Below are 24,647 nucleotides of genomic sequence, written 5' to 3' on the forward strand. Positions count from 1 at the left end.
CACTAAGCTCTTCTATCTTTTCTTCAAGCCTGAATCCTGGCAGGGTCAAAAACCAAGATTAATTGGATAAGTAGGCTGTGGTTGCATTAAGTGGAAGAGAAAAAAGAAACAATTATATCCCTTAATAGTAGACTCCCTCCCTATAGCAGGCTTGGAGTTGGCAAGGGGAAAGGAAGCATAACATGGAAGAATGAAAATGGAAACCATCCTTTCCAAGGGACCAGGTCAGAACCAGATCAAGAGCTCTGAATGAGGTTGACTGGTGGATTGTAGAATACCTAACTATACACAGCAGCTCTGACCAGGGAATAGGGTGTATATAAAAACACATGTAGAGGAAATTAAAAATTATGAGACTCTTACAAACAACCTTATGCCAACATAACTATCATTCATTTCAGATGATAAGATTATTGCTTAGGAAAACAGGCACTCAATAAAAGTTTTTTTCAACTGTTACATAAATGGAGAAACTTTAGTGAGGTAGTCCATGTCAATGAAATATAAATGAAATTAAAATATATTTAATAACTGTAGCTATTTTAAAAATATTAAATAAACAACTATTTAAAACATTACTACAAAAATATCTAGATTTAAATCAACTGAGAAGTCCTAAGCAAAGTCTAAAGCAATAAAACCACAGAATTCATCTTTATATGAAAGGGAAAAGCTGAGTGGAATGAAGATTTAAAGAGCATGTTCCTGATGGAAAAACAAAATAATATAATGTTTGTTCTTTCATTCTCCAAGTGGCTGACTGACCTAGAAAAGCAATTACAACCAATATCCTAAAGGCATTATTCTACGTGACAAAATTATTCCACTTATTTTGGAATTACAATGCATGAAAGAGTCAATAATATACTCTAAATTTGTCTAATGAGATAAAGTGAAAATTTAAAAACCATTTTATAAATGTGTAATAAATAAAAGAGGATTATTTAAATATGAATAAACTTAAATATGACAGAACAGAAAATCCAGAAACATAGGAAGTCATATATATTTAGTATATGATTAAAAAAATAACATTTCCAATGGAATTATTCAGTAAATTCTTTTCAGGCAACTTGTTAAATAGTGTTTTCAGAAAAATAATGTAGACTAGAATAAAATCTAAAATAAAGACAAAAACTTTACAAAATGATAAAGTAAGTTCCAGAAGAAATGCAAGAATGAGACAGAAAATAAATATAAGTACACATGTGTTTGATTTTAGGAGGCAGAAGGACTTTTTAATCATAAAAACTGTGAAAGAAACAATGAAAAATTGGCAAAACTGATCATAGTCAATTTTTTAAATTCTTCTATTTAAAATTCTGCATTATAAAACAAGCTACCATGGACAATATCAAGACAGAGTTTAAAAAATGTACATTTTTGTACCATATATAATAAACAATAGACTCATAATACTAATATACAAAGAAATCTAATTAAGAGAAAACACAAATGATCTGAGGATATGGACATGTGTTGCTCAGAATAAAAATGTGCAACATAAAAGGATGTTCAGCCTCATTGGTCAAAAATTACTGTGGATTGGAGTAAGCAATGCTAGTTGTTCAACCAGCAAACACAGAACTCTCAGAAGTTTTACAGAATGAAAAATATATTTTTGTCTCACTTTACAGCCTATGTGGTATATTAGGGCTGCCATAAGAAAGTACCCCAGACTGGGTGGCTTAAACAACAAAAATGTATTTTCTCACAATTCTGAAGGCTAGAAGTTGGAGATCAAGGTGTTGATAGGGTTGGTTTCTTCTGAGGCCTCTCTCTTTGGCTTGTAGATGGCCGTCTCCTCTCTGTGTCTTCACATGGTCTCTCTGTGTGTGTCTGTGTCTTAATCTCTTCTTATGAAGACACCAGTCATATTGGATTAGGGCCTACCCTAATGACCTAATTATAACTTAATTACTTCCTTAAAGACTCAGTCTCCAAATGCAGTCACATTAGGGTTAGGTATTCAACATATGAATTTAAAGATGACACAATTCAGCCCATAACATGTGGGTCAGAAGTTCCTTCTCCATCTTGTAGCTAAATTATCTGGAATATATTGCCTACAAGAATGATAGGGTAGACATTTAGCATGCAATCTGCCACGTGTTCTTAAATACAGGGTGTCTGTTTCAGGAAATCAACTTAAAGAAATGACCAGAGACAAATGGCTAACAAATGAACACAGAGGTATTTAGCACAAAATCATAGCATTATATGCTTTATAAGTGAGACAGAGTAGTTAATCATAACAATTTGATTGAACTCTATGCAACAATTTGAAATCCTATTTTAAAAGAATATATTATGTGAAGTGAAAATGTTCATACTATAATAGACAAGAAATAAAAACAGAACAATTTTATAATGTTAGGTGCCAATATGTTTTTTTTAAGGAAACATCTGTATCATAGAGATAAGAATGGAAAATACCTATTACCATTTTAACTATGGTTAACTGTAAGTAATGAATACTTTAAGTGGCTTTTACATTATTTTTTATAAACTTCTGTTCATAAAAATTTTCTCTTGCTGAGATCTTAACAGCTGGAAATGAGAATGAGCTATTTTAAAACTAAGAGCATTTTTTAAACAGCATTATTGAGATTAACTTGCTTGTTATAAAATTCACCCATTTTAGAGGCTGGCCCAGTGAGGCAGGGGTTAAGTGCGCGTGTTCTGCTTCTGGCGCCCAAGGGTTCACAGGTTCGGATCCCAGGGGCACAAATGGACCGCTTGTCAAGCCGTGCTGTGGTGGCGTCCCTATAAAGTAGAGGAAGATGCACACGGATGTTAGCCCAGGGCCAGTCTTTCTCAGCAAAAAGAGGAGGATTGGCATTGGATGTTAGCTCAGGGCTAATCTTCCTCACCAAAAAAATAAATAAATAAATTCACCCACTTTAAATGTACAATTAATAATTGTTTAGCAAATTTGCCGATTATGCAATCATCACCCCAATTCAGTTTTAGAGCATTCCCATCACCCAAGAAGATCCCTCAGGACCATTCACAATTGATCTCCACTCCCACTCCCAGCCCAAGGCAACAACTGATTTATTTTCTGTCACTTCTGGACATTTTATATAATTGGAATCATACAATATATAGTTTTATGTGTCTTACTTCGTTAGCTTAGCATAATCACTTCATGTTTGATGACAAACTCTTTAACTTAATTGGGAGAAGAGAAAATTTGGGGTTTACAAAAGTGAATCAAAGTCTTTGCTCTGAAGAGCTGAATAGCTCTCCATTAACATATATAATGTTGTTCCTGTTGTTATAGAGTTATATTTATGCCGATAATGTTTAATTTTAGAGAAAATATTTGTTTGGTATTTTTTAGTTTTGTTTTGCTCCCATGGAGAGGATGGATCTGATTAAAGACAAAAAGTTATACCATGAGTAGTCTCTAGATTGTTTCAAATTATGTCTTCCAATCCCTGCACTATCTATACTGAGGTAATTTGACTTAAAGATTACATGTATAGTGGGAAACTCACCGTTCTACCCAATTCCCACAGGTAATCTGGAGAAGACATGCTTAATTTTCTTGTTATCTTTGGATCTATATATTTTATTCTTTGGACATTACCCAAAGTCCTTTCTTCAAGTTAAAGTGGGCTGACTGTTAAAGTGAGGTAGGGCTACTTAGTTTAGGGGACAGGGGCGGGGGGAATGAGTTATACCTCTATGCATTATAGCCAAAAACTAAATGTCAGGTTTAGGAGATCCAAATTCTCAAAATTCATTGGTCATTATTTCCTCCAGGGAATCCTCTCTTGTGAATTCTGCCTTCAACCATGTTAATGAGACTATTCTCCTTCTCTTCGGATTTATTTTATTATGCTAAGAAAAGCTTGATGCATACTCAGTGCTGAATATATATTAGCATTTGTTGTGGTGGTGGTTTTTACCCATTGCTGTCGTGATTTGTTACAGATTATATGTTACTAAACAAAGAGATTTCTACCTTGAAAAGAATTCTGATGTCAACATCCTAAAATACTCTTCTCTCTCTCTCTCAGAAGTCTGATGATAACTTAGACTAGTTGTTTATTATATAGATTAAATCTACATTCAAAATTTTTGTAGTAAAAATGTGTTATTTTTAGAATCAGAAAACTAGGTTTACTTAATTGTGCCAAATGAGAATAATATAAAATAAAACTTTCCAAAATGAAGTCAGTAATCTAAAAATCTTTAGGGAAAAAAAAATGAGATGAATTCCTCCTGCCTCTTCAAAGCAGTTATTCTCGAGCATCGATGCAAAAAATCCATAACCAATCTATAAATCAAAATTGGGGTGAGTTTATTATGAGCTAGATCTGAGAACTAGACAGGGGTCTTCCTTCCACAAGTAAGGAAGGACACCAAAGAAGTAGGGTCTACAGAGTGGTTATATACCATCTTGGAACAAAGAGCATACATCACACATGATAGAACTGTCCCTTTTACAATAGTCAAGAGATTGCTTTGCTGGCACAGCAGATTGGTGAACATAGCAGGTCAGTGGTCACAAGGTGAGTGGTCGCAGGGTCACGAGCAGGTCAGTAGTTAATCCTTAGTTTAGTGAGAGATGCTTATCCTAAATGCCTAAAAATGCCAATATGGGGGAAGTTATATCGCTATCTTTAAGGGCATCATTCTTGTCTTTGGGACATAGCAAATATTTAAAGCAGATGTACAATGCATGCTCAACAGGCCACGTCAGGCCCTTTTGGAAAAACAAGGTCAGGTCAAATTAGTTTTAAATGAACTGGCTTCCTCATATACTGCAATATATCCTATTGCTTGTCATTTATTTATCACAAGTCAGAGTTCTCACTCCAAATGCGGTTGGCACGAAATATCTCTAGCTACTTTTTTTGCTGCCTGCTGTCCTGAGGTCAGAGCAATATCGTCTGGTAGACTAATTGCCTCTGGTCACAGAAAATTAGGTTGAGGCCCTGAGGACCCTTCCCCCCACCATTCTTGTTCTAAAATTTTGCTGAACCCTCTCTTTTTTTCCCAGGAGCTATTGATGTTCATTCTTGACCTTATTTCCTAGGTTTTAAACAAAGTACATGAAGTTTTACTACATGCAAATAAAAGGGATGTTTCAGAATTAATGTAGATAGGAAAAAGATTTTTTTAATTATTTTATATTAATTTTTCAATGAAGTTATCCAATGTAAAAAATTAAAGCAGAAAATAGGTCAAAAAGACCATACATTAAGGAGGGGAAATAGTAATGTCTTTGAGTTAATGCTGAAGTATGAGCACAGATTGAGAAGTTTTCAATAGATTTGGGTTAAAAACATTTAAAGGTCGTAATCTTTTCGTTTTCATCAAAGAAGATTTCAGACAGAAAAAATTCTGATAAAGTTATTTGTTATTGGAGGGAAAATAGCTCAGATGCTTATGATATATCCGTATCTGTTATATTGGGAAATTTTACCACTATAGCAAATATTAATCTAATATTAACTTTTAACATTCGTGAATATGCGTGTAATGTCAATCAATATGCATGTGTCTCTTTCCATGATTCTACATTTAATTAAAATTTTGTTAAAGTCAAGTGATCCCAATATCTAGTTCTCTACATTTGTGACCATATTCTATACGACGTGGGAAGTTTGACAATTCGCATTTTCAAGGAGAAAATTTAACCTTACAATGTACAAATTAGGCATTGTATTTTCTCTGAGGGATTTCTCCCCAAAAGTTCACCAATACAATTTAACAAATTGATTGGTACAGAAGTCAGGGTCTGTTATTTAATGCTTTCCTTTCCTATTTTTTATAGAAATGTACATAAAAGCACTTTTGAAAATACATAGTTATACAATATCCTTTCAAAAGTGTGAGTGATGGGTAAAATAATGAATAAGTCACCTGAGATATTCCTTATCTTTACAAACAGATCAATATTTCAGAAGCGATTACAATTTATAATAGTCATTCTTAGAAGCTTTGACTTTAATGTAGGGTAAGTGCATGTCAAGCTTAGAGCTGAAAAGCTTACTTCAAAATGAAAATATTCTGTTCTTCCAAAGTAACAAGCATAGCCTCTCAGTGTCACCAAAGACTTAGACATTTTTCTCAGAGAAAACTTACCTATTGAATTCCCTTACAGAATTTGTTCAAATTGTAGGTGAATTTTTGATAGAATTTTGTATTATTTTGAGCTCAAATATTTCTTTGTATAATTTCTAACTACTTGGTGCTGCCCTCTGGAGTCACATAGAAGAATTATAATCCACGTGACAATCTTTCATCAATTTGAAAGGAGCTCTTGTATATGCCCTACATCATCTCTTCTTCAGTATTTTTTGTCATTCCTAGTGTGTTATGTTCTCAGTGCCCTTTCAATGCCATGATTACTCACTTCCAGATAGGATCCACTTTATTAATGAAGTCTTAGAATGAAGTTTCCAACAATGAATTGAATATTGCAGGAATAGTTAGAAAATATATCAGAGTAAGATATTTTTCGTTCTGCTTAATTTTTTTCTATTAAAGAATTGACTATGATAATTTCATTTAACCTTACTGTGGCAACAAAAGCAAAAATAAACATGGGACTACATCAAGCTAAAAGTCTTCTGCACAGCAAAGGAAATCATCAATAAAATGAAAGGGCAACCTACTGAATGGGAGAAAATATTTGCAAATTATATATCTGATAAGGGATTCATATTCCAAAATATATAAAGAACTCCTACAACTCAATAGAAAAAAAATAAACAATCCGATTAAAAAATGAGCAGAAGGTGCAGTTAGACATGTTTTCAAAGAAGATATAACAGAGGGCCAACAGGTATGAAAAGGTACTTAACATTATTAATCATCAGGGAAATGCAAATCAAAACCACAATGAGATATCACCCAAACCTCTTAGAATGGCTTTATCAAAAAGACAAGAAATAACACGGATTGGTGAGGATGTGGAGAAAAGGGAACCCTTGTGCACTGTCGGTGGGAATGTAAATTGGCGCAGAAAACAGTATGGCGGTTCCTCAAAAAATTAAAAATAGAACTACCATATGATCCAGCAATACCACTTCTGGGTATTTGTCCAAAGAAAACAAAAACACTAATTCTAAAAGATAACTGCACCCCCATGTTCCTAGCAGCATTATTTATAATAGCCAAGGTATGGAAACAACCTACGTGTCCATCAATGGATGAATGACTAAAGAAAATGTGATATATATATATAGATATATATATAAAATTGAATATTATTCAGTCATAAAAAAAGGAAATCTTGCCATTTGCAACAACATGGATGGACCTTGAGGGCATTATATTAAGTGAAGTCAGTCAGACAGAGAAAGACATATACCATATGATCTCACTTACATGTGGAATCTAAAAAACATCCAATTCATAGATACAGAGAGTAGATCAGTGGCTGCCAGAGGTAGGGAGTGAGAGGTGGGCGAAATGGGTAAACTCTAGTTATAAAATAAATGTCATGGGGATATAATGTACAGCATGGTGACTATAGTTAGCAATACTGTATTGCATATTTGAAAGTACCTAAGAGAGATCTTAAAGTTCTCATCACAAGAAAAAAAAATGTGTAACCCTGTATGGTGACTGATGTTAGCTAGACTTATCGTGATGATCATTTTGCAATGTACACAAATACAGAATTTTTTTGCTGTACACCTGAAACTAATATAATGCATTATCATTGATTACGATAATTTCATTTACTCTTACTTGGAAAGACTAACTTATAATAGTCCCAAATGTGGAATACAGAGTGAAATTGGAGACCACTAACAGCCATTTTATATAGAGAGGTGAATTTAGTTGGCAGATGAATAAAATTAATGAGGGAGAGCTGAAATGATGTAAACAAGATTACTTTTAATATTTCATGATTGTGCTTTGTAATATTTTGATTTCTGGGAATAATCTTTTAATGGGCTCTCCTTTAAATTGTAAATAATATTTTGTACAAGAGTGCAATGGCATTGAGGAGACCTCTAGTTTTGCAGAACTTAAATTTGGTACAATATGCATAGTAATCATAAATATAGACACCATATCTGACTGTTTTTCTCTTGTAAAAATATTTGTTGGAGAAAGATACTCTGAATACAAGTAAGGTTTAAGGAATTTAAAATTTATTAAACATAAAATCAAAATTTAAGATTATAGACATTTTTTGAAAAATTCAAAAATAATAAGATTATATTTTAAATTCTGTCTTCAGAAAAATACAAATGACATAATATTAAAGACAGATGTGGCTAAAAAAAGCTTAAAGTATGTAAGTACCAAATCAATTCTTCTTTTTTTATTATTTTTAATAAAAAGATAATCAACTGAATGAAGGTGTGTTTTTTTCCAGTTTGAATATAGACAGCTATAAGTAATTATTCATTTTTTAAAAATACCTTTAATTTTTAAAATATGTTTTCAGGGGCCAGCCAGGTGGTGTAGTGATTAGGTGTGCATGCTCCGCTGTGGGGGCCCGGGGTTTGGATCCCGGGAGCGCACCGACGCACTGTGTCCCATATAAAGTGGAGGAAGATGGGCACGGATGTTAGCCCACGACCAGTCTTCCTCGGCAAAAAGAGGAGGATTGGCATGGATGTTAGCTCAGGGCTGATCTTCCTCACAAAAAAAAATATATATATATGTTTTGAATAGAATCATTTTATAGGCCGACAGTATAATAAAGCCAATTTTGGGCAATATAAAATATACTTTTTAATTATACATTTTTGATTATTTTATAACCTCCTCTTATACTCTCAGAAATCCCCATATTTACATGATAAATTATACTGTCACTCTATCTGTAGAACAAATATTGTATTTAACTTATCATTTATTATAATCTTTAAAAAGAAATACTATAATAATAAGTTCAAACAAACTTGTGATCCTGGTTTGTTTTTTGTTTTCTCTCTTGGCTACTGTCCTACTCATATGCAGCAATTCAAATAGTAAATATCTGTCAATTCAATATCACAAATTGAGCACATAATGTAAACCGCTAGGCATGTAGCAGCCTTTTTGTGCATTGATAGACAACTAGCTATATATTAATTAAGGTCTTGGAAAAATTTAGATTGAAATAATGAAGATAATAAGACATGATAAAGACTTCTATATTAACATAGAAATGGTATATGTTTATTTTAAGTTTATTGTATTGTTTTGAGCATTCCTATTTCTAAATATATTATTGAGGATTACAGAATATTTTTTTAAAACAACAACTAGCTTAAAGTAAACAGATTATATTTTGACAATGAAGGGCCCTGATAACCTTTGTGGGAGACAAGTCTGTAGTACATGAGCCTGAGTAACCCTCAGAGCGGTCAGTTTGGAAACTCACACTCTACACAGAAGCCTGTGAGAACTCTCTCTGGATTGGACCAGCAGACTAATCACAAGTTTTCATGTAGACATGTAAATATTTTTTCTTTAAAACATTTTTAATATAATTTTAGGCATCTTGTTTTTCTCATTCAACAACTCATTGAGGAAATTCATTCCACTCAACTAATTTAGTGTAATTCATTTTCTTAGCATTACATTATATTCCATGGCGCGGAGGTGCCAAGATTCATATATCAACTTTCCTATTGATGTGCATTCACATGTTGCCAGCTTTTAGCTGCTACTATGAACAATGCTACAATAAATATGCTTTAACACATGCACTTATGTACTTGTGTTTTTATTTCTATGAGATAGATTCCAAGAATTAAATTACTGGATTGAAGGATATATGTCTTTTCTATTTAATTTTTAATAGAATTTGCTAGATTACTTTTCAAAAAACACGAAATACATTCACATTACCATTTTGCAATATATAAAAGTACTTTTTCTCCAAAACCCTCTACCAATTGGAGTTTCTTAAACTTTTCTAATATCAAGAGTTATACAGTAATATTTCATTTTTACTTTAGTTTAAATTTATTTTACTAATAGTGAGTTTGATAGTATTTCATATATAAAAATATACAGGCACTCCAATTTGATCTTTTACTATCTGTGAGGTCACATACTTGGCACAATTTTCTATTACGATCTTTGCCTTTTTTTTTTTGATGGTTGCAAAAGCTTTGGTAGATAACAGATTTCAATACTTTGTCATCTCCATTACAAATATATGTTTCACAATATGTCTTTTCCTGTTTACTTAGTTTATATTATCTTTTTCTGAAAGATTTATAGTCAGATATAAATTTTCAATTACTAGGTTTCTATTCTAGCCCCCTAAATTATACAAGCAATTTCCTAGATTTTGTTTAAATTTTTATAGTTTCATTTTTCATATTTATTTTTTTAACTGATAAGGACTTAATATGGCATATGGTATAAGAAAAGTGCCTACTTTCATTTTCTACCAGATAGACAACCAGAAATGCTATCATGATTTATTAAATAATCTATTCACTTGTCTCTGATTTGAACTCCCGTTTTTCTCATAAATTTATTCTCATATACATAGGGATCAGTTTCTGAAGTCTTTCTTCTGCACCACTGATTGATTTAGTACAGTTTCATAAGGAATAGATTTCAATTTGACTATGCTGTCTGTTTTCATTCTTGTCTGTTTCTGAGCATTTATTCTTTCAAATAAACTTCTGAATAGCATTATCTAACTGGAAGATAAACCCTATTAGAATTTTAATTGCAATTGAATTGTTTACATACTAATTTTAGAGTAATTGACATTTGCATGATATAAGATCCTCCAATGCAAAAACATGGAATGCCTTTCCATTTATTTATGTCATATTTTAAGTATCCAGTACGATTTTACACTTTCTTTTGGAAGTCCTAAGCCTTTTTTATTAAATGTTAATACTAAATGCTTAATCATTTTAGTTGCTATATTATGTGGAATACAATTTCCTTTTTCATTGCTGGTTGCTGTTTGCTTTATGCTAGAGATTTGTATATTTATCGTATATTCAGTACCTTCAAATTCTCTAATTTCAATGTATTTTTAATAAATTTTTTACACTATTTCTTCTCATTATCTCATTTTATCATCTTTCTATATTTACTAGAAATTCAAAAACTATGTTTAAAAATTATAGTAATCTCTGTATAGCTCCTGTTGGAATTGAATTATTTTTTGGTTCTGCCTTCATTGAGTTTAGGTATTAATGATGTACTTGTTTCATAATGATAATTAAGAAGGTACTTTCAATTTCAGTTCTCTGGAGTAATTTATAAAATGTTCGAAACATCTGATATTTGAAAGTTTGATAGAGTTTCCCTGTGAAAGCAGCTAGTCTGGCCCTTTTAGCAGAGATGTTTCCTTGACAATTTTCTGTATTTCTTCTGTGGAAATTGGTCTACATAAACTTTTTACTTCTGGTAGAGTTGGTATTAGTAATCTGTATTTCCTTATGAAAAATATCTATTTTTTCTAGTTTTTCAAATATTTTGCATAAAATTATGCAAAATAACCTTAAATGTAGATTTTTACATTTCTCATGTTTCTAGTACCATTCCTCTGGTCATTTCTTATTTTGTATTTTTGTACTTTCTCCCATATTTTCTTGACTTAAATTTTTGATCGCCTCTTTTGTTAATTCTTTCAAGAGAACAATATGTTGAAATTGCTATTTAAGTCTGCTTTTTTCCTATTTTCTATGTACTTAGTTTTGGGGTTCGTTTTTATTGTTTCCTTTATCATAGGTTTTTTAAAAATTTTTTTTGTTGTTCTTTTTCTAGGCATTTAATTCAATTATTTTAATTCTTTCATTTTATTGATAAAATTGTTTAAGGTTATAATGTTTCCTCAAATCACTTCTTAAGATGCATCCCATAAGATTTTATGTATATTATTTTACTATCAACATATTTTAGAAATTCTGCAATTTCAGTTTACATTTAACCTGTCACCTATCTTGCATAATGGAAAGTCTTAAATATTCAGGTGGTAAAGTGTTTTGTGCATGTGTGTGTGTATCCTTAGAAAGGGAATAAAATTTAGAAACCAAGTAATTCAAATAAAAACAGAATTTAAAACCTGACTTCATTATTGATGCTTATTAACAATATTGTGTTTAGAGAGCAAGCCAATATTCTTAAATATTTTATAGTAAATCGTCCATAACACAATGATAATTGCTACCATTCCAAAGCATTTTGAATAAAACTTTTCATACATAGCATTATAGATTTAGTAAATACCCTTCAACAACAAAAAGATACATTACACAATCAGAAGTATCAAAATATAAATGTTACTGGATTTAATTTCTGGCAAGATGTCAAACTAAATTCTTGGACAAACCTTTCTGAAATAAGATACCTAGAATAACTGAAAAAAAAAAACAATTTCATGGCATACTTAGCCAGAACAGTCATGAAAATGCTCATTCATAGGGAAAAAGCAGACTTGTAGACAGCATTTGCCATGTGGTACTACTAACATCTGATGGTCTAGAGCTAGAATTTTAATAGACCATGTGCCGGGAAGAGGAGTAGGGTGAACAACAGTGCTAGAGATTTCTGCACTAAGCTCTAATTTCTGAAGGGCAATGTCTTGATAATTAAAATAGCCAAAAAAATACCTGTCCTGCAGAGGGAAATAATTGGGGATAGTTGCCTTTTTCTTCTTCGGCTCTTTGTAAAGTAAAATAAAAGATAAAACTATATCCTGAGAATTCTTTACCACAAATTTATATTCACATGTATTTGGGACTATAATTCACACTACTTGTATAGATTGAAAAAATACATCTATACCTTCTCTGAAATAAGGAAAAAACAATTTAAAAATATTTGTTTCAAAGATATTCCTGACTGTGTAATGCTCCCACACATTAGCAGAAGCAAACAAAAACACTACCTGAAAAAATGCACTTATAGCCAGGCTTCCAAGTATGTAGTCGATGAATATACTCAATGATTATGAGCAAATAATTTAAAAAAAAGGAAAAAACTAAGCACATGAGGAAACAAGACACCATGAGCAAAAGTCAGCAGAAACATACAAATAGAATAAGCAATCAATAAGCAATCAATGAGCATTGATTGAAGCATTGATACAAATCAATTAGCAAATAAGATAAGCAAAGAATAGGTTTTGCAAAGAAAGCAGATATCAGAATTAATTGGTAAGGAATATAAAACAAGAAAGTGTAATGTGATTTTAAAAATAAAAGAGAAACAGGAAATACAATAAAGGAAAAAAATACTATCAAAATTCACCAGGCAGATTTGGTAAAGAAACACTTAAGATTTTTTTTCCCCCTGAGGAAAATTCACCCTGAGCTAACATCTGTTGCCACTTTTCTTCTATGTTGCACATGAGCCACCGCCACAGCATGGCCACAGACAAGTGGTATAGGTCTGTGCCCAGGAACAGAACTCGGGCTTCCAAAGTGGAGTCCACCAAACTTAACCACTAGGCCACCAGGGCTGGCTCCCTAGGATTTTTTTAATAGACTTTATTAGAGCAATTTTAAGTCTACAGAATAGTTGTGCATAAAGTACAGAGTTCTCATATTTCTTCCCCCTCTCAACTCCATACAAAGTTTCTCCTACTATTAACATCTTGCATTAGTATGGTACATTTGTTACAATTGATGAGCCAATGTTGATACATTATTATTAAGATAAAATGATAATTTTCATGAAATTTTACTCTTTGTCTTGTATAGTTCTACGAGTTTTGAGGAATGCATAATGTCTTTTATCCACCATTAAAGTATAATAAAGAATAGTTTTATTGCTCCAAATCACATAGGACTTTTAGAAGTAATTTTTAAAAATTGCAATTAGAAACTTTCTGTACAGATTAAACAGCAGAAGACACAAAGTTGAAAAGAGAACTACTGAGTTAGAATGTATTTTTGGAGATATTATCAGATTACAGTAAAGTATGTATGAAGAGAGAGAAAAAGAGAGATCGACACATGGGGGAGTGAATGGTTCCAAGAAACATCTAATTAAATTCCTATAAACATAAAATGCAACAAATTTGGAAGAGTCAATATTTGAAGTGAAAGTGCTAGCATATTTAAAACAATATTTGGAAGATGTGATTTTGCTGGGACAGAATGCCCAGGGATCCAAAGAGACATTCAAGTAAAAGCACAGACCAAGGACAAGAAAAGTTCTTCAAACCAACAAAGTGAAAACATGTATTACTTACAACATGACAACAATGCCATGCGCAAGACGAAGTCAGGAAACATAACGCTATTGTTAGAGCAGATACATCACACACATAACACTAATCGACAGCTAACGGTTCTGTCTACCTTGGGCATTCCGTTAATTTATAGCAACAAAATGCCCTCTATATTACTTTTTTGTGTGTGTGTGAGGAAGATCAGCCCTGAGCTAACATCCATGAGAATCCTCCTCTTTTTGCTGAGGAAGACCAGCTCTGAGCTAACATCTGTTGCCAATCCTCCTCCTTTTTTTCCCCCCAAAGCCCCAGTAGATAGTTGTATGTCATAGTTGCACATCCTTCTAGTTGCTGTATGTGGGATGTGGCCTCAGCATGGCCAGAGAAGCGGTGCATCGGTGCGTGCCCAGGATCCAAACCAGGGCCGCCAGCAGCAGAGCACATGCACTTAACCGCTAAGCCACGGGGCTGGCCCTGTATTACTTTTTTTAGTAGAGTGGTTTTTATTTTGTCTTTTTGTTTGTTTGTTTTAGAACATATGCTTGTTGTGCACAAATGTTCACCAGTGGATTAATAGCTAAACAAAGGAAATCATTCAACAAACATTCATTGAGTGCTGAAGATATAATAGATCATTTGAGGAAGTAGTTATGTGCACAGCTGTATCCTATACTCCTGATATTCATTAATACACTTGAAGACCTATATTCACATTTTTTTAAATGTGTCTAGATTATCTAGACAGGGTTACCTAATATGAATCACTATACTTGCAGTTCTTGATACTGAATCCTCGGAGAGTGTTTGGAAATGTGTGAAATTATTTCTGGTTGTCACAAAGATGAGTGAGTGTGTGGCAGGAAGGGAGGATATGCTTTGGCCCTCATTGGGCCTATACTAAGTACACTCAATATAGTGCAATGTTCAGTAGAGATCTACACAGATGAAGAATGATCCTGTCAATGGGTCAATAACACCCCCATTGCAGAGTCCAGCTCACTGATACATCAAAAAAATTCAATATCAACCAATATCATCCTGCATTCATATATTCACTCACAAATATTTTCCTATTTTATATTTCATACATTTAATTATGCTATGAGGATAAGAGGAGAAAAAAAACATTTCTCTTTCTTAAGATCCTAAATATTTACAAGAGTAGACTGAAAATGAAACAAATTAGTTTTATATTAATTTATCTTGCTTATAAGAAAGATTTAGGTGTGATTCTCCTTTCTCTGAACTATTTCAGTCTTTTTTGTGTGTATATCAATGCATTTTAAGGTAACAATTCGTGCATAAAAAGATGGAGATATATATATATCTCCTCTTCATTGTTTGCATCCACCAATCCTAAATTCCAGACTCTCACCTAACAAAATATCATGCTTTTACCCCTCTCATTCTGTTCAGAAGATAGATAAATTTAGAGGACTTTCATCCTGTTAGTTTGGGTCTCCAGAGGTTGGGTTTTCTTTCCAGGTTGAGAGATTAGGAGCACACCAAACATAGTTTTTTGGATGATAGACCACCATAGTCTAAAGACAAGACTACGTCAAAGTGATTGCTTTTCCTTATATAGGCAAAGAGGCAAGTTTTATAAGGCTTTAGGCCTTATATTAACTCTACGCCTTACTTATAACACACGCCTTATCATTTAGGGACAGATACCACATCTTACAGGAATATCAAATAATTTTTACATACAACAAATACATTATTGAACAACTCATTTCTGGCCCACAAAATTATAAGATGGCCCCAAGACTTATGCCCAGGGCGTCCATGTCCTGTATAATTCCTCTCCTTGAGTGTTGGCAGAAATGGATGGAATTTCTTTCTCATGATTAGGTTAGGTTATATGGAAAAGGTGAAGGAATTTTGCAAATATAATTAAGGCTCCTAATCAATTGACTTTAAATTAATTAAAAGGGACATTAGCCTAGGTGGACCTGAACTAATCAGGTAAGTATCTTATTTTTAATAGTTTTTTTTTTTTGGCTTAAAACAAGAGAATTTTATTCTTTCACACTTCAGGAGGCCATAAGTCTGAAATCAAGGTGTCAGCAGGGCTTCACTCCCATCAAAGTCTCCAGTGGGGTATCCTTCTTGGCCTCTTCCAGCTTCTCGTGGCTGCTAGAGTTCTTTGGCCTGTGGCAGCATAACTCCAATCTCTGCTCTGTCTTCAAGTGGCCTTCTCTGTGTATCTCTGTGTGTCAAATCTCCCTCTACGTTCTCTTATAAGGATACTTATAAGAATTTAGTCACCCTAAATCCAGGATGATTTCATCTGGAGAGCATTAACTTAACTCCATCGTCAAAGACCGTATTTCCAAATAAGGTCACATTCAAGGGATCAGGGGTTGGAACTTGGACATTTCTTTCTGAGGGACGCTATTCAAGACACCAAGCTGGTGAGCACGTACTCCTGGTTTAGATGCCCATGTTTCTGACTGTCTGAGCAAAGCACCGTCTAAACCAACACCAGCTCCTTGAAAGCAGTACAACTGAAACTGAACTCATTCTTATTCCTCCCAAATGTGTTTCTGTTCCTGAGTCTCTTACTATTAATGTCCCACATGAAACCAGTTGCTATGCTCTATTTTACATCTGAAATGTCTCTTGCATCCATTTCCTTCTCCATCCCAGAACCAGTATTTCAAGTGTTTTGAACTCCTTCCCAGGCTCCAGCCTCATAGTTGGCCTCCCTGATCCGGACTCCCGATAGGCTTCACCATCCCCTACCCCTAATCCAACCTCCCACCCCTAAATGATTGATTTTCCTGAAATAACAGTGTGTTTAAAACCCAACAAAGACTTCCCCCATTTATCTCTTGTCAAACTTCACACTTACTTCAAGGATTATCTAAACTGCTCAGATGCCACCCACTCCAAAAAACTTTCTGTAATCTCCCCAAGTAGAATTTTTCTCTTCATTGAATTCCCATAGGTCCTCTTCCAAGCCTTACGTTATTTTAGTAATTGGTAGTTTTTGACAATAATCTACAGTTATTTCCACCAAGGACTCATCTTTGCATCCCTAGCAATGACCACATATTGAGACATTTATTGGTCACTTGACATTTTCTCTTCTTCCCTGCTGCTCTGAGACCGGATGATCACTCTTAGGTTGGGCCGGGCCTGATTCTACCCTCTCCACCTTGCCATAGTTGATTCGACACAGACAAAGTTTGGGACAATCAGACGTTCTCCTTCGCACTTAAAAATTGAAGCTGAGAAATTCCAGTTCCTTCAGGAACTACTTATTTGAATAGAAGAGAACTTTATTTACATTAATGTTCACACTGGTGTGGTCAGTGGACCTGTTTGTTATTGGTCCACCACAAAATAAGTATAGAAATCGAGAGTATGCATTTAGAAACTTTTATAGCAATTTGACAGAGTGATTTTATGTCTGTTGACTCTAGTAATTAAAAATGTAAGAATTTTATTTTGTATTATTTTTATTTTCTAATAATCTATTCTTAATAACTTTTTTGAAATAAATTGACTTACAAAAAGTTGCAAAAATAGTACAGAGTTCCCATGTACCCTTCGCCCACCTTTCCCCATAATATCTTTTTTTTTTAAATTTTTTGTTTATTGCAGTATTGTTGGTTTATAACATTGTAAAAATTTCAGGTGTACATCATTATACTTCTATTTCTGCATAGATTACATCTAGTTCACCACCAAAATACTAATTACAACCCATCACCACACACATGCACCGAATTATCCCTTTCATCCTCCCCCCTCCCTCCTTCCCCTCTGGTAACCACCAATCCAATCTCTGTCCCTATGTGTTTGTTTATTGTTGTTATTATCTACTACTTAATGAAGGAAATCATACGGTATTTGACCTTGTCCCTCTGACTTATTTCACTTTGCATTATACCCTTAATGTCCATCCATGTTGTCACAAATGGCTGGATTTCATCGTTTCTTATGGCTGAGTAGTATTCCATTGTGTATATATACCACATCTTCTTTATCCATTCGTCCCTTGATGGGCACTTAGGTTGCTTCCACGTCTTGGCTATTGTGAATAACGCTGCAATGAACACAGGGGTGCATGTACCTTTGCAAATTGGTGTTTTCAAGTTCTTTGGAGAAACACCCAACAGTGGAATAGCTGGATCATATGGTAGTTCTATCCTTGATTTTTTGAGGAATCTCCATACTGTTTTCCATAGTGGCTGCCCCAGTTTGCACTCCCACCAGCAGTGTATGAGAGTTCCCTTCTCTCCACATCCTCTCCAACACATGTTGTTTCCTGTCTTGTTAATTATAGCCATTCTGACGGGCGTGAGGTGATATCTCATTGTAGTTTTGATTTGCATTTCCCTGATAGTTAATGATGTTGAACATCATTTCATGTGCCTGTTGGCCATCTGTATATCTTCTTTGGAGAAATGTCTGTTCAGGTCTTTTGCCCATTTTTTAAATGGGTTGTTAGTTTTTTTGTTGTTGAGATTCATGAGTTCTTTATATATTTTGGAGATTAAGCCCTTATCAGATGTATGGTTTGCAAATATCTTCTCCCAATTGTTAGGTTGTCTTTTCGTTTTGTTGATGGTTTCCTTTGCTGTGCAGAAGCTTTTTAGTTTGATGTAGTCCTATTTGTTTCTTTTTTCTATTGTTTCTCTTGCCCAGTCAGACACGGTGTTTGAAAATATGTTGCTAAGACCAATGTCGAAGAGCGTACTGCCTATGTTTTCTTCTAGAACTTTCACAGTTTCAGGTCTTACATTCAAGTCTTTAATCCATTTGGAGTTAATTTTTGTGTATGGTGTAAGGTAAGGGTCTACTTTCATTTTTTTGCATGTGGCTATCCAGTTTTCCCAACACCATTTGTTGAAGAGACTTTCTTTTCCCCATTGTATGTTCTTGGCACCTTTGTCAAAGATTAGCTGTCCATAGATGTGTGGGTTTATTTCTGGGCTTTCGATTCTATTCCATTGATCTGTGTGTCTGTTTTTGTGCCAGTACCATGCTGTTTTGGTTACTATAGGTTGGTAGTATATTTTGAAATCAGGGAACGTGATACCTCTAGCTTTGTTCTTTTTTCACAGGATTCCTTTAGCTACTCGGGGTCTTTTGTTGTTCCATATAAATTTTAGGATTCTTTGTTCTATTTCTGTGAAAAATGTTGTTGGAACTTTGATAGGGATTGCATTGAAGCTATAGATGGCTTTAGGAAGTATGGACATCTTAACTATGTTAATTCTTCCAATCCAAGAGCACGGAATATCTTTCCATTTCTTTGTGTCTTCTTCAATTTCTTTCAGAAATGTTTTATAGTTTTCGGTGTACAGATCTTTCACCTCTTTGGTTAAGTTTATTCCTAGATATTTTATTCTTTTTGTTGCAATTGTAAATGGGATGGTATTCTTAATTTCTCTTTCTGCTACTTCGTTGTTAGTGTATAGAAATGCAACTGATTTTTGTATGTTGATTTTGTATCCTGCAACTTTACCATATTCGTTTATTACTTCTAAAAGTTTTCTGGTGGATTCTTCAGGGTTTTCTATATATAAAATCATGTCATCTGCAAATAGTGACAGTTTCACTTCTTCCTTTCCAATTTGGATCCCTTTTATTTCTTTCTCTTGCCTGATTGCTCTGGCTAGGACTTCCAGTACTATGTTAAATAGGAGTGGTGACAGTGGGCATCCTTGTCTGGTTCCTGTTCTTAGAGGGATAGCTTTCAGTTTTTCACCATTGAGGATGATATTAGCTGTGGGTTTGTCATATATGGTCTTTATTATGTTGAGGTACTTTCCCTCTATCCCCATTTTATTCAGAGTTTTTATCATAAATGGATGCTGGATCTTGTCAAATGCTTTCTCTGCATCTATTGAGATGATCATGTGATTTTTATTCTTCATTTTATTAATGTGGTGTATTACGTTGATTGATTTGCGCATGTTAAACCATCCCTGAATACATGGAATAAATCCCACTTGATCATGGTGTATAATCTTTTTAACGTATTGTTGTATGTGATTTGCTAGTATTTTGTTGAGGATTTTTGCATCAATGTTCATCAGTGATATTGCCCTGTAATTTTCTTTTTTTGTGTTGTCCTTGTCTGGTTTTGGTATCAGGGTAATGTCAGCTTCGTAGAATGAGTTAGGGAGCTTCCCCCCCCTCCTCAATTTTTTGGAAGAGTTTGAGAAGGATAGGTATTAAGTCTTCTTTGAATCTTTGGTAGAATTCACCAGGGAAGCCGTCTGGTCCTGGACTTTTATTTTTGGGGAGGTTTGTGATTACTGTTTCGATCTCCTTACTGGTGATTGGTCTATTCAAATTCTCTACTTCTTCTTGATCCAGTTTTGGAAGGTTGTATGATTCTAAGAATTTATCCATTTCTTCCAGATTGTCGAATTGGTTGGCATATAGCTTTTCATAGTATTCTCTTATAATCTTTTGTATTTCTGAGGTGTCTGTTGTAACCTCTCCTCTTTCATTTCTGATTTTACTTATTTGTTCCTTCTCTCTTTTTTTCTTGGTGAGTCAAGCTAAAGGTTTGTCAATTTTGTTGATCTTCTCAAAGAACCAGCTCTTGGTTTTATTACTTTTTTTTATTGTTTTTGGTCTCTATTTCATTTATTTCTGCTCTGATTTTTATTATTTCCCTTCTTCTACTGATTTTGGGCTTTGCTTATTCTTCTTTTTCCAGTTTCTTTAGGTGCATTGTGAGATTGTTTATTTGACATTTTTCTTGTTTGTTGAGATAGGCCTGTATCGCTATAAACTTCCCTCTTAGAACCGCTTTTGCTGTATCCCATAAATTCTGGCATGTCGTATTTTCATTTTCATTTGTCTCCAGGTGTTTTTTGATTTCTTCTTTGATTTCTTCATTAACCCAGTCGTTGTTCAGTAGCATTTTGTTTAATCTCCACGTATTTGTGGCTTTTCTGATTTTTTTCCTATTGTTGATTTCTAGTTTCATACCGTTGTGGTCAGAAAAGATGTTTGGTATTATTTCAATCTTCTTAAATTTACGGAGACTTGTTTTGTGGCCTAATATGTGATCAATCCTGGAGAATGTTCCATGTGCCTTTGAAAAGAATGTGTATTCTTTGGTTTTTGGATGGAATGCTCTGTATATATCTACTAGGTCCATCTGTTCTAGTGTGTCGTTTAAAGCCAATGTTTCTTTATTGATCTTCTGTTTGGATGATCTATCCGTTGGTGTAAGTGGAGTGTTAAAGTCCTCTACTATTATTGTGTTACTGTCTATTTTTGTCTTTATGTCTGTTAATAATTGCATTACATATTTAGGTGCACCTACATTGGGTGCATAGATATTTACAAGTGTTATATCCTCTTGTTGGATTGTTCCCTTGATCATTATGTAATGCCCTTCTTTGTCTCTTTTTACAGTTTTTATTTTAAAGTCTATTTTGTCTGATATGAGTACTGCTATCCCAGCTTTCCTTTCATTGCCATTTGCGTGGAGTATCTTTTTCCATCCCTTCACTTTCAGTTTGTGAGTGTCTTTAGGTCTGAAGGGTGTCTCTTGTATGCAGCATATATATGCGTCTTGTTTTTTTATCCAGTCAGCCACCCTATGCCTTTTAATTGGAGCATTTAGTCCATTGACGTTTAAAGTAGCTATTGATAAGTATGTACTTACTGCCATTTTTTAACTTTTTTTTTTTTCCTCAGTGTTTTAGTAGTCCTTCTCTGTTCCTTTCTTCTTCTATAGAGAATTGATGGTCACTTTAGTTTGACCTCTGTGAATGCTGTACTCTTTAACTCCCCTCCTCCTTCCTTTTATGTTTTTGATATCATATCTAACCTCTTTTTTGTGCATTTGTATCCATTACCCTCTTATCATGGAAATAGATAATTTTTCCTATTTGTGGTCTTCTCTTTTCCCCTTAAATCAGTCCCTTTAACATTTCTTGTAGCACTGGTTTCTTGGTGACAAACTCCTTTAATTTTTATTGTCTGGGAAATTTTTGATCTCTCCTTCCATTTTGAATGATAACCTTGCTGGGTAGATTATTCTTGTATGTAAGTTTTTTCCTTTTAGCACTTTAAATATATCATGCCATTCTCTTCTAGCCTGTAAGGTTTCTGCTGAGAAGTCAGCTGATAGCCTTATGGGGTTTCCTTTGCATGTAACTTGACATTCTCTTGCGACTTTTAGGATTCTCTCTTTATCTTTAATTCTGGACATTTTGATTATGATGTGTCTTGGTGTGGGCCTCTTTGGGTTTATCTTGTGTGGGGCTCTCTGTGCTTCCTGTACCTGGATGTCTGTTTCCTTCCTTAGGTTAGGGAAGTTTTCATCTATTATTTCTTGAAATAGATTCTCTGCCCCCTTGTCTCACTCTTCACCTTCTGGGACACCTATAACACGGATGTTAGTGCACTTGATGTTGTCCCAGAGGTCCCTTAGACTGTCCTCACTCTTTTTAATTCTTTTCTCTTTTACCTGTTCACCTTGGGTAATTTCTTCTAGTCTTTCGTCCAGCTCACAGATCCGTTCTTCTGTATCCTCTACTCTGCTTTTGAGTCCCTGTAATGAATTTTTCATTTCCAGTATTGTATTCTTCATTTCTGATTTGTTCTTTTTTATATCTTCCATTTCTTTGTTGACATTCTCACTGAGCTCCTCTATTCTTCTCCCCAGATCAGTGAGCATCCTTAACACTCTTAGTTTGAACTCTCTGTCGGGTAGGTTGCTCATTTCTGTTTCACTTAGTTCCTTTTCTGGGGTTTTGTCCTGTTCCCTTACTTGGAATGTATTCCTTTGCCTCCTCATTTTGCCTCTTTCCCTGTGCTTGTGTCTACGTATTAGGTAGGTCAGCTACGTCTCCTGCTCTTGGATAGGTGACCTTATGTAAGTGATGCCTTAGGAGGCTTCCAGTGTGCTTCCCTCAGTTCTCAATGTTCCAGGGGTGACCCCTATGTGGGCTACGTGTGTCCTTCTGTTGCGGCCTGTTTGCTCTCCCTGTAGGCACCCAAGTAGGCAGAGTTATGCTCCTAGCCAGCTGTTGTAATGCTCAGCTGCTTGTAGTTGTTGTGGGCCCTTCAGTCTCTTTATCAGGTGTGGGGAGCCCCAGCACAGTTGGCTGCAAGTTCTAATACCACATTTGTGTTGCAGTATTTCTTTTAAGTGAGTAGGCCCCCAGCGTGGCAGGTTGTTAGGCTCAGGGCCTTACAATTGCTGTAAGCCTCTAGCCTATTAAGTCTCTTGTCAGCTCTCTGAGGATTGCAGCTGGGTGGGGCTGGCCTCAGGCACAGGAGCACCCAATTGTTTCAGGCTTTGGAAGGTGGGGCAAACCTCCTATGTGGGTCTTTGAGAAGCAGAAGTCTTCTGCACCTGACAAGCCCTGCCGCCCACAGGTCCACACACACAGTCAACACAGTCCTGCCCCTTGTGACCACCCCAACCTCCCCAAGCGGACCCAGTCTCTCCACGGCGGGAGCTCCACACATTCCACCACCGCCCCACACTCTCCACCTGCTCCTTGTGCACACCCTGCTCCGCTCAAGTCGGCTCAGTTGCCAGGCTGCAGAGAATCCAGTCTCCAATCTATGCAGGCCCACAAGTTGCCTGAGGGCTTGTTGTTGGGTGGGGCCAGTCTCTAGGGTGGGCTGCCTGCCCTGGCTGAGCTGGATTAAATCCGTGCTCTAGCAGGTGGGGCAGACCCTGGGCTAGCAGGCCTCAGGGAGAACTCCAATGGCGTCTGTGTCAGCACGCCCACACCGGGCCACAACAATGGCCGCCGCCAATGTCCCAGTCCCTGGAGAGGTCTCACCCCTCACCGAGATGCACTCAGGGCCTATTAGGTGAGTCTCTTTTCACCCCAGCACTGTGCACCTTTCTTTCTGGTGATTTTAGGATGCTTTCTGAAATGGGTGAGTTTGCGCGTGGGCTCTTTAAGAGCCGGTTTTAGTTTCTTTGTGAACCGGGTTTTCTGGGGGTCCTCCCCAACGTTTTAGTAGCAGCAAAGTCAGATATTATGCCGCTGGGCTCGATTGTGCTGGGTCCACAAAATGTCCACAGCCCGGCCCCCCCCGGCTCAGGGCCCCGCGCCTCCAGGGAGGCTGCGTACCTGTGAGCTGCTCCCGGCGGCCGTGACGCTGGCGGCTTGTGAAGGCAGCGTTTTTCCTCTCCGGAAGGGAGTTTCTGCCTCTTCTACCCCAGTTAGGATTGTCCGTTGTTGCAGGAGTTCCTCTTATCCAGTTTTCAGTTCTGTCTCAGGGGTAATTTTTCCACGAGTAGTTGCAAATTGGCTGTGTCCGCGGGAGGAGGTGAGTTCCGAGTCTGCCTACGCCACCATCTTGACTCGCTCCTCTTTAACAGTTTTTTAAATTTTATTTTATTGTGATAAGAACACTTAACATGAGATCTACCCACTTACCAGATTTTTAAGTGTACAATACATTATTGTTGACTATGGGTGCAATGTTGTAAAGCAGAGCTCTAGAGCTTATTCATCTTGCTTAATTCAAATCCAGACAGATTCTCTTGCTTATTTTTGTAGTTCATCAAGTG

The 24,647-nt window shown here is 35.3% G+C and overlaps 1 long non-coding RNA gene across 1 annotated transcript; it reads right to left on the minus strand.

Annotated features, from left to right (window-relative positions):
- Nucleotides 1-1,299: 1,299 nt before the first annotated feature.
- LOC147915794 (uncharacterized) lies at nucleotides 1,300-24,399 on the minus strand. The gene is made up of 3 exons (XR_015553730.1): nucleotides 24,205-24,399; nucleotides 2,636-2,766; nucleotides 1,300-2,066 (listed from the first exon to the last, which is right to left on the minus strand). It is a non-coding gene; the product is annotated as an uncharacterized LOC147915794 (long non-coding RNA).
- Between the last annotated feature and the right edge of the window lie 248 nt (nucleotides 24,400-24,647).

Source organism: Ceratotherium simum, chromosome 12, assembly GCF_057802395.1.
Source record: "Ceratotherium simum simum isolate JZ-2026a chromosome 12, ASM5780239v1, whole genome shotgun sequence".
Classification (NCBI taxonomy): domain Eukaryota; kingdom Metazoa; phylum Chordata; class Mammalia; order Perissodactyla; family Rhinocerotidae; genus Ceratotherium; species Ceratotherium simum.